Consider the following 10,077-nt stretch of genomic DNA (forward strand, 5'->3'; position numbering starts at 1 on the left):
AAACTACATTGGCTGATTTTCAAATGCGTATAAATACTTGAATGGACGAAATATTTGATTCAAGCATTTTAACAAACAGTTGGTGGGCAAAAATAGATGCTTTCTAAATCTGAAACTATGTGTGCAAAAAATAGAAATTTCTTTGCCGAAATCAATATTAACAAATATGATTTCATAATAAATTTCTAAGAAAAAAAATATGGAAAGAAAATACTCAAAATAGTGAAAATACATACATTCAATGATGATGAAACCTTAAGCTTCAAGCCTTAGAAATCGATTTAACAAACTGGGTTTTTAAGAAACCAATTGCTTTGCTTATTTCACATCGATTTTGAATGTTATGTTGTGATTTAAACGAATTGATTTTGTTGCTGCGATTTGGATCGAGTAAGCACCGTACACACCGAATGGTTAAATGGTGATTGCGATAATGGTGGTTCTGGACGTCGAATCCAAGATGATGGTGGTACTAGACGATTCTTAAATAAAGAGAGGGGATCGATGGTGGTGTTATAGATTTATGAAACTGATAACCTAAATTAATGAGATATTAATTGATTTCGTTTTATTTTACCATAATGAATTATAGTGTAGATTACTCTTATACCCTTCTATTATTTATTATATGTAACACCTTGTTCTAAAATATTCGTTTATAGAATTTCAGAGGCCAAGGCCAGGGGTGTTTTAGCCCTTTATTAATTTGGGGTTATTGTTTGAGAATTTTTCGGACCGGGTTGTGTTGTTAGAAATGTAGGGTTTCTCGTCACCTTTCTGTGGATATAAAGTTCATCAGAATCGGATCTAAGACCAGGGTTGCCTCCCTTAGAGTCATATGAGTCCCAGAAGCAGTAAAGTTTCAACCTTGTGGTCCTATTAAGTCCATGCATGAGATCTATTACCCTTTATGGAAGTAGAAGAGTGTTTTGAGAGTTTGGGTTGGTTTGGGCCATATAAAGTCACCAAGTCAGTGACTTTATGGCTTAATGCACGGAATAAGGCTTGGATTTGAGTTTGTAGCTTCTAAATCGGGGTATTAAGAACTTATTAGAAAGTTGACTTAATGAGGTTGTACGTTGGGCTTACAAGGAGGTACGCACGGCGTACAAGCCATCAGCCAGTACGCTCAGCGTACCTAGGAGTACGCCCCCCGTACGTTGCCAGATTTGGGCCTTGAGTTGTTGGGCCTCGGTGTGGACTGTGTTTTGGACTATAGGTCTTTGGGCCTTAGTGGGCCATCAGGAGTCAGTGTTTATGGGCTAAGTATATGTTTTGGGCTTAAGGTAAGGCCCAATAATGGGGTTGGGACCAATGTAGCAAACTAGGCCATTAGTGGGCCTATAGTGGGGTCATGGATGGACTTGGAAGGAATTTAGGGTTTGGGCTATGTTGTGACCTATGCCATAGAAGGGGTAAAATGGTCATTTTACCCATCAAAGGATTCCCATTTTGATTTAGTGTTTGACTTGTCATGATAGCCGGAGAGCAGCCGGGACAGCAGTCGAGGATCTTTCACTCGAGTTTTCAACAGTCAGCATTTCGAGGTGAGTTTCCTTCCAGTAGGAACGGGTCTAAGGCCACAATTCCTTAGCTAGCAGTAGTTTCCAGACTTCGGTCTGATGCAGTAGTTAGTATGTTTGAAGCCTTCGTGGCTTGGACAGGATTTATGTGTTATGTGTTCCGGGCCACGGCCCGATGCAGTATATAGTATATGTGTGTTCATGCTAGTTAATATGTTTATGTTATGCTTTGTTCAGTTAGTTGCGGACTTCGGTCCGATGCAGTTAGTCCAGAATTCGGTCCGATGCAGGGGACAAGGTCCTAGTCGGTTTCCGGACCTCGGTCCGATGCAGGGGGCAAGGCCCCAGTTAGTCCGGACTTCGGTCCGATGCAGGGGACAAGGTCCCAATCAGTTAGTCCGGACTTCAGTCCGATGCAGGGGACAAGGTCCCAGTCAGTTTCCGGACTTTGGTCCAATGCAGGGGGCAAGGCCCCAGTTATTCCGGACCTCGGTCCGATGCAGTGGGCAAGGCCCAGTATGTGTTTTATATGTTATTGCATGGTATGTGGTAGTTTGGGGGAGCTCACTAAGCTTCGTGCTTATGGTTTTTAGTTTTGGTTTCAGGTACTCAGTTTTCAAAAGAGGATCTCGGAGAGATTGCAGTGCACACACCATAGTCAGCTAGCCTGGGGAATGTTTTACTCTGATAATGAGATTATGTTTTGAATTTAATACTCGAAAATTATGTTATGACTTATGATACGTTTTTATAAATATGGTTTAGTAATGTTTTAAAAAGAAATTTTTGGGTCGTTAAAAGTTGGTATCAGAGCCTTGGTTTGAGGGATTCGGACATACTTGAGAGTGTGTCTGGACTCAAACTACGGAAACGGTAAAAGGTTTTCAAAAGAAAAACATTTTCGAAAGGAATTTTTGGTAAAAAGGAGTTTGAGAAAATAAAAGAGTTTTAGAAAAAGCAAAAAGAATATTTAGAAAGAAAATAACTTGAAAAGAGAAAAAGGGTGAGGTGCATGCAATCAACCGAGCTCAAGTAAGTACTCCCAAATTACCCATACAAGTTGATGATTATCAGTTTCAATTTCAGTTTTAGTTCCAGTTTTAGTTTCAGTTTCAGTTTCAGTAGAACAGCATGCTAGTATGGGACTCAGGATCTTGGAGGATGCCTTATGTGCCTGCTTATGTGTTTTAGCCTTATGAGAATTGCATGCTAGTATTGAGTAGACAGTAGTAGGATAGCATATGTAGGTTATGCCTGATAATATGAGCTTAGCATTGTATGCTATTACAGTTTCTTGTTATGAGAATAGTTTTGCATGGGTATGTTTCCTTTATCCAAATGTTGCTTGCTTTGTGCTTTGTGGGACTCTGAGTAATGGGAGTTAGCCATTAGGTGAATACGTCACATCACATGTGAGCAGGGTTGAATAATCTCAGAGTGTTGGATTCGGCCCTATTGCGCAGCTCTTGTATGAGTCCAACCGCTGTAGGGACGAGTCTTTTACTCGAAGGATTATTTGAGCCTCATCAAATGTGATGGTATTCAGGTGATGACTAATTGGCATTACAAGGAGGCCTTCAGCAGCTGAGGACTGGTTTGGGTGGAATCAGAAGTTCCCTAGGGAAATCCTAGGAATGTAGTAGCAGAGATCAGTAGCAGTAGAGTGACTTGGTGGAGTTAAGGTAACTCTTGAGGAAAGTACGGATAGATGTGGAAGGTAGTATGGGCCTATACTACTGAAAGCAGAGGATCCGTATTCGAATCAAGAGGGGACCAGACAAGACTAGGGAACTTCTAGAGTGTATGAGAAATCCCTCAGCAGCGGTGTGTATATTGATCAGGAAGTGTTATATTTTCAGCATGGTGACATTGCGCGAGTTACCAGTTAGCAGTTCAGGTACCGGGGAGGGATCTGACTCGGGCTTTGGAGCCGGGCAGCTTGATAATCAGATGAGGGATTTCATTTCAGCAGAGATCACGCGCAACATCATTGATTTGACTCCACTGATTTTTGGTTTGGTTAGAGAGGCCATCGTGGAGCTTATGGACAGTCATTTGGAGGCCTTTAGGGCTGGGATAGTTTCAGGACAGATTGGGGCTCGTATAGAGCCCGATGCTTATGGAGTTCAGGGATCCATCTGATGGGTTTTGAGCATTCTAACACTTCCTAAGTGTACATGCAACCCTAATAACCTTGAATCTATGTTTTCTCTATATACATGCAAATTTCTTTTTCAAGGTTATTTCCTAACTAGAATGGCATGGGGAATATATGAAACATAAAAACTAGTAGAAATACATACCTTGTTGTTGCTTGGATTCCTTTGAGACTTTGTGAGCCTAGCACCCCAAATGTTGTGCCTCAAATGCTTCATACAACACCACAAAACTTGGAATAACTTGAGAGAATACTTCTAGCACTCAAAATTGGTTATGCCCTCTCTAGTAACACACCTAACTTCGATTTTACTAGCCAAAGGGTTCCTTTTATAGTGGTGTCACAATTAGGGTTTCATTAAGAAGACCCATAATTGTCATGACTCTTCATTTCTCATGACCCATGGGTTTGTAACTCCCACGGACTATCCATGGAGCTCCAAATGGTTACATCCATAACCTATAAACCATGGACCATTAATCCACCATAAAAGAATTGATGATTGTCATAATCAACCCTTATATATTTAATTAGTCTCACTTTGATCACCAAATTAATACTAGATTAATACTTGATCAAATACTAATTAAATAATATTATTATTAATATATTAGAACTTATAATATATTAATAATCATAAGTGCCATATTCTCTCATTTAGTCTATCCAAGTATTGCAATGCCACGCAACCCAAATGGGCCATGCCGAGTCGGATCAAGTACATACCAAATAAAGTTATGGACTTAGACACTATATCCAACAGTCTCCCACTTGGATAAGTCTAATAACTATATTTGCAAATATGACTTCAAAATCCGACTAGCAATCATAGCTCTTTCAAAGTCTCTCGGAACTGAGATGATGATGATACGCCATTTAAGATAAGTGATCATATAATCCTCTGCTCTCATGATATCAGCCGGACAAACACATGGAACACGGTCTTACTTATTGTCCAGCATTTGTTTCTCGATCTCCGATTTGTTTCGACATAGAACTAAATTGGACACATCAATTAGGTTCTGACCGGGCCCGGTACATAGGTCAAAACCAAATCATCGAGGGGCCCAGATATCGCTTCTATTTCTAGAAGGAACAGATAAACTTCGACTGATATGCTTGTACTAACTACTTGTTGAATTACTCACAAAGGTACGTTTTATAACATCGAGTTACCAATGTGTTTTCATACAATCAATAAATAACCAACTCATAGTCAACAACTCATATCTCTAGGTTTGAAGATTTATATGATATTACCGTCTCACGATCACTCGAGATAAATTCCATGAAGTGATGCAAGTGAGCGTGGGTTGAATCCAATACTCAGCCCTTATGAGTACTCATGAATGTTGTAGCAACCATTGCATTGTCCAAAGCACTTTAGACAAATCATACAAGCCAATTTCATGACAGTCTTAAATCAATACTTACTTCCAAAGTTTGACTGACTGTGGATGGTTTGAATAATATGATATATACCATAACATAATTATTCTGGAAGTAAAAACATGCAAAATTGAAACATAGTAAACAATCAACACAAGATAGTAACACCTTACTCATAAATAAATAACAACTTTTATTTATCATCAAATGTCAATTACATTTTACAAGTTTCAGGAATCTAATTATTGAAACTAACCCAATGCGCCTTGCATGCTGTAAATGCTTAACCCTGCTCAGTCCCTTTGTGAAGGGATCTGCCGGGTTCTCATCTGATGATACCCTCTTTGCCACGAGGAGTCCTTCTTCTATTCTACATCTGATGAAATGGTATTTTCTGTCAATGTGCCTAGATCTCCCGTGATCTCTTGGTTCCTTCGCCAAAGCAACCGCACTTTCACTGTCACAGAAAATTTCCATTGGCTCCTTTATAGCTGGTACAACTCCAAGGTCTCCGATGAAGTTCTTTAGCCATATCGCCTCTTTTGCTGCCTCGCTTGCTGCTATGTACTCTGATTCACAAGTCGAATCAGCTACTGTCTCCTGCTTGGAACTTTTCCAAGTAATGGCTCCTCTATTTAGGATAAAGACCCAGCCTGAATGAGAGCGGAAATTATCCCTATCAGTTTGAAAGCTAGCATCACTATATCCTTCCACTCTCAAGTCATGACTGCCTCCGAGGGTAAGGACCCAGTCCTTAGTCCTCCGCAAATACTTGAGAATGTTCTTTACCGCTGTCCAGTGTGCCTTTCTAGGGTTCCCTTGATATCTACTGACCATGCTCAAAGCAAAGGCCACATCAGAGCGAGTACAAGTCATAGCATACATGATCGAGCCCACAGCGGAAGCATATGGTATCTGACTCATTTCAGCTATCTCAGCCTCCGTGCTCGGACTCTGAGTCTTACTTAGCTTGGCATTACTCTGTATTGGTAACTCTCCTTTCTTGGAATCTTGCATACTGAACCTCTTCAGTACCTTATCCACATAAGTACTTTGACTAAGTCCAATTAGTCTCTTACTCCTATCTCTCAATATCCTTATCCCTAGGATATAGGCAGCTTCCCCAAGGTCCTTCATAGCAAAACACTTCCCAAGCCAGGCCTTAACCTCCTACAAAGTTGGGATGTCGTTTCCTATGAGAAGTATGTCATCCACATACAACACCGAGAAGCTAACTATGCTCCCACTAGCCCTGACATATACACAAGACTAATCCTCACTCCTAGAAAATCCAAACTCTTTGACTTTCTCATCAAAGCAAAGATTCCACCTGCGAGATGCTTGTTTCAATCCATAAATGGATTTTTCAAGCTTACACACTCTATTAGGGTATTTTGGATTGACAAAACCCTTTGGCTGAGCCATGTAAACATCCTCAACCAACTTCCCATTAAGAAAAGCAGTTTTGACATCCATTTGCCATATTTCATAGTCATGAAATGCAGCTATGGCTAACAACACTCTAATAGACTTAATCTTAGCTACTGGTGAGAAGGTCTCATCATAGTCAACTCCCGGAGTTTGAGTAAAGCCCTTCGCAACCAGTCGCGCTTTATAAGTGTGTACTTTCCCATCCATGTCGGTCTTATTCTTGAAGATCCATTTGCACCCAACTGTCTTACGGCCTGGTACATTGTCAATCAAGTTCCAAACTTGATTGTCATACATGGACTGAATCTCGTTATCCATAGCCTCCTTCCATTTCGCAGACTCAGGGCCTGCCATGGCTTCCTTATAATTATTAGGTTCATCCAAATCTATCAGCGTACTATCACTGATAAACGTATCACCTTCAGTGGTGATGTAATAACCATAATAAAAATCAGGTGTGTTCCTCACCCTAGTGGAACGTCTTGGATGTACAGACTCATCTATCGGCTCAACAAGAGTTTCCTCCTCAGGTTGGTTGACAGTATTTGAGGTTCCTTCACCACTTGACTCTTGAAGTTCTTTAAGGTCAATTTGCCTCCCACTGTCCCCTTGGCTTATGAATTCTCTCTCACGAAAGACTCCTCTTCTTGCTACAAATACCACATTATCACTGGGTCTGTAGAAGAGGTAACCAAAGGATCTCTGTGGGTAGCCGATGAAAATACACCTCTCGCTTCGGGGCTCAAGCTTGTCATGAGTCTCAAGCCTCACAAAAGCTTCACAACCCCAAATTTTGATGTGGTCCAAATTGGGCACTTTCCTAGTCCACATCTCGTGAGGTGTTTTGGCAACCTTTTTAGTAAGGACTAGATTAAGGATATGGGCGGCAGTCTCTAAGGCATACCCCCAGAAAGAGATTGGTAATGAAGCTCGATTCATCATGGAACGAACCATATCCAACAGGGTTCGATTGCGCCTCTCAGCCACACCATTCAACTGTGGTGTCCTGGGAGGTGTCAATTGTGAGACAATCCCACATTCCTTAAGATAGTCAAGGAAATGAATGCTAAGATACTCTCCTCCCCGATCGGATCGGAGCATCTTCATGTTCCTGCCCAATTGACTCTCAACTTCCTGCTTAAACTCTTTGAACTTTTCAAAGGTTTCTGACTTATGCTTGAATAAGTAAATATATCCATATCTACTGTAATCATCAGTAAAAGTCACATAATAACGATTAGCATCTCTTGTAGCAACTCTGAAGGGCCCACACACATCCGTGTGTACAAGGTCCAACAAACCTTCACCCCTATCACAAGTACCTGTGAAGGGTGACTTTGTCATTTTTCCAAGTAAACAAGACTCGCAACTATCATCTGACTTGAGGTCAAATGATTCCAAGACTCCAGCCTTTTGGAGTTGGCCTATGCACTTCTTGCTAACATGTCCAAGATGACAATGCCACAAGGATGCTTTATCCAAGCTATAAGAAGAATCAATATACAACACATTATTTCCTAGATTGTCTACAACATTCACGGCTTCATATACACCATCACAAGGTATTGCTTTAAAGTAAAATACATCATTGTAATAAACATTAATAGCACCATTTTTATTATCAAATGAAAATGTAAAACCTTGTTTGTACAAGCCATGAAAAGAAATAATATTTCTCGCCATTTCGGGCGAGTAACAACACTTATTCAAATCTAACATTAACCCATTATTAAGCAATAAAGAATAAACTCATATCTTGGTAACAGGTGATGCTTTCCTGTTGCCCATGACTAAGTTTATCTTCCCGTGCTCTACTTGCTCACTTCTTCTTAGTGCCTACAAATCAGTACAAATGTGAATACCACACCCTGTATCAAGCACCCAAGAATTAGCATTAGATGAGTTGTTAGACAATATTGTGTAAATACCTGCATGGGTGGGTTTAACCTTCCCATCCTTTACATCTTGCAGATATTTGGCGCAGCTTCGCTTGAAGTGTCCCTTATCTTGGCAATAGAAGCACTATGCTTCCTTTGGGTTCGAAGAAGGAGTAATGGGACCTTTCTTTGTCCCACTTGAAGAGGAACCATCAAGAGTATTACTCTTGGTACCCTTTGAAGGGCTTTTCCTCTTCTTACCCTTCCCTTGCCCAATTGCAAGAACAGGGGCTGTTAAAGGAGTAGAAGTAGCAACTGCTTTACCCTTAAGGCCATTTTCAGCTGTCCTTAAGAGTCCTTGAAGTTTGCTAAGTGTTACTTCCTCCTTATTCATATGATAAGTCATACGAAACTGATCATAACTTGAAGGTAAGGAATGGAGAATGATGTCAATCGCCAATTCCTCAGGGAAGTCAACATTGAGCTTTAGCAACCGGTCAACGAACCTCTGCATTTTCTGCAAGTGATCGGTTATGGTTTCACCATCCTTCATCCTTGCGGTTATCATGGAGGAAATGATTTCATACCTCTCTTGATGCATGCTCTGATGGTACCTTTCCATCAGATCTAGGTGCATCTCATAGGGGTAGAAATCTTCATAAGATTTTTGGAGTTCCGGAGTCATTGTGGCCATCATGATGCAGGACACCTTGATGGCATCCTTCTCATGTGAAATGAACTCTGCAAGCTCTTCTAGAGTAGCAGTGGCTTCATTAACAACCTTAAGCTCCCTGTCAAGGACATATTCTTTGTCCTCATAGCACGTAATCATCCTGATGTTTCTGATCCACTCATTGAAGTTGGATCCATCAAAGATGACCTTACCACACAAGTTCATTAGGGAAAAGGAGCCTGTAGGGTTTGAGCCAGCAGCGTTATTGGAAGATATCTGGAATAGAAGGAAGATAAGTTTCATTAGATTAAGAGTCCTTAATAAGTCACCCAAATGAAATATTAAGGCTAGGATCCAACAAACTATTTATAGGTGGAAGAGGGATGCTGTAATCCACACTATAAATATTTGAAGGTAGGTAAATGACGATTTACCAATTTCCACCATAATAACGAAATATTTTATTATTAGGTTTTATTGGTTTTGAAACTCTTAGATCTTTTGAGATACATTGAACTTTTCAATGGCATGTTTGAATCTCGAATGTGCCCTCTCAAGTTTGTGACTGGGATGCCGAGGATCACAAAAAAGGTGTGAATAACCATACAAATTGACTTGGTACCCTTAACAATATTACCTAATCGATGTGCCGGTTAACCACACACGCTCCACTGATCTATAATAAAGTTAAGTTACCCTTTGCCACTCTTACTAGTCCATGTTAGTGTGCCGGTTAACCACACATGCTCCACTAACGACTTGGTAAGGTACAAAGTGTAATTTTATGGGCTAGCACCAATTTCACATTTTCCTAAAGTAACTAAGATTGGGAATTTATAATGTATAGTTACTTTATAATTCATTATACTTTTAATGAGAATTTAAAGTCGTATCCTACCCGTTCAGCTAACGACCCTCCACCGATCAAGGAAGCGGTGGGTGAGAGTGGACACCCATTAAGTCACCATTTTATAGGCAACAACCTTATACCCCCCTTTTAGACCGCTTCATGAATGAGGCCTACTA

This window comes from Lactuca sativa, chromosome 8, assembly GCF_002870075.4.
Source record: "Lactuca sativa cultivar Salinas chromosome 8, Lsat_Salinas_v11, whole genome shotgun sequence".
Classification (NCBI taxonomy): domain Eukaryota; kingdom Viridiplantae; phylum Streptophyta; class Magnoliopsida; order Asterales; family Asteraceae; genus Lactuca; species Lactuca sativa.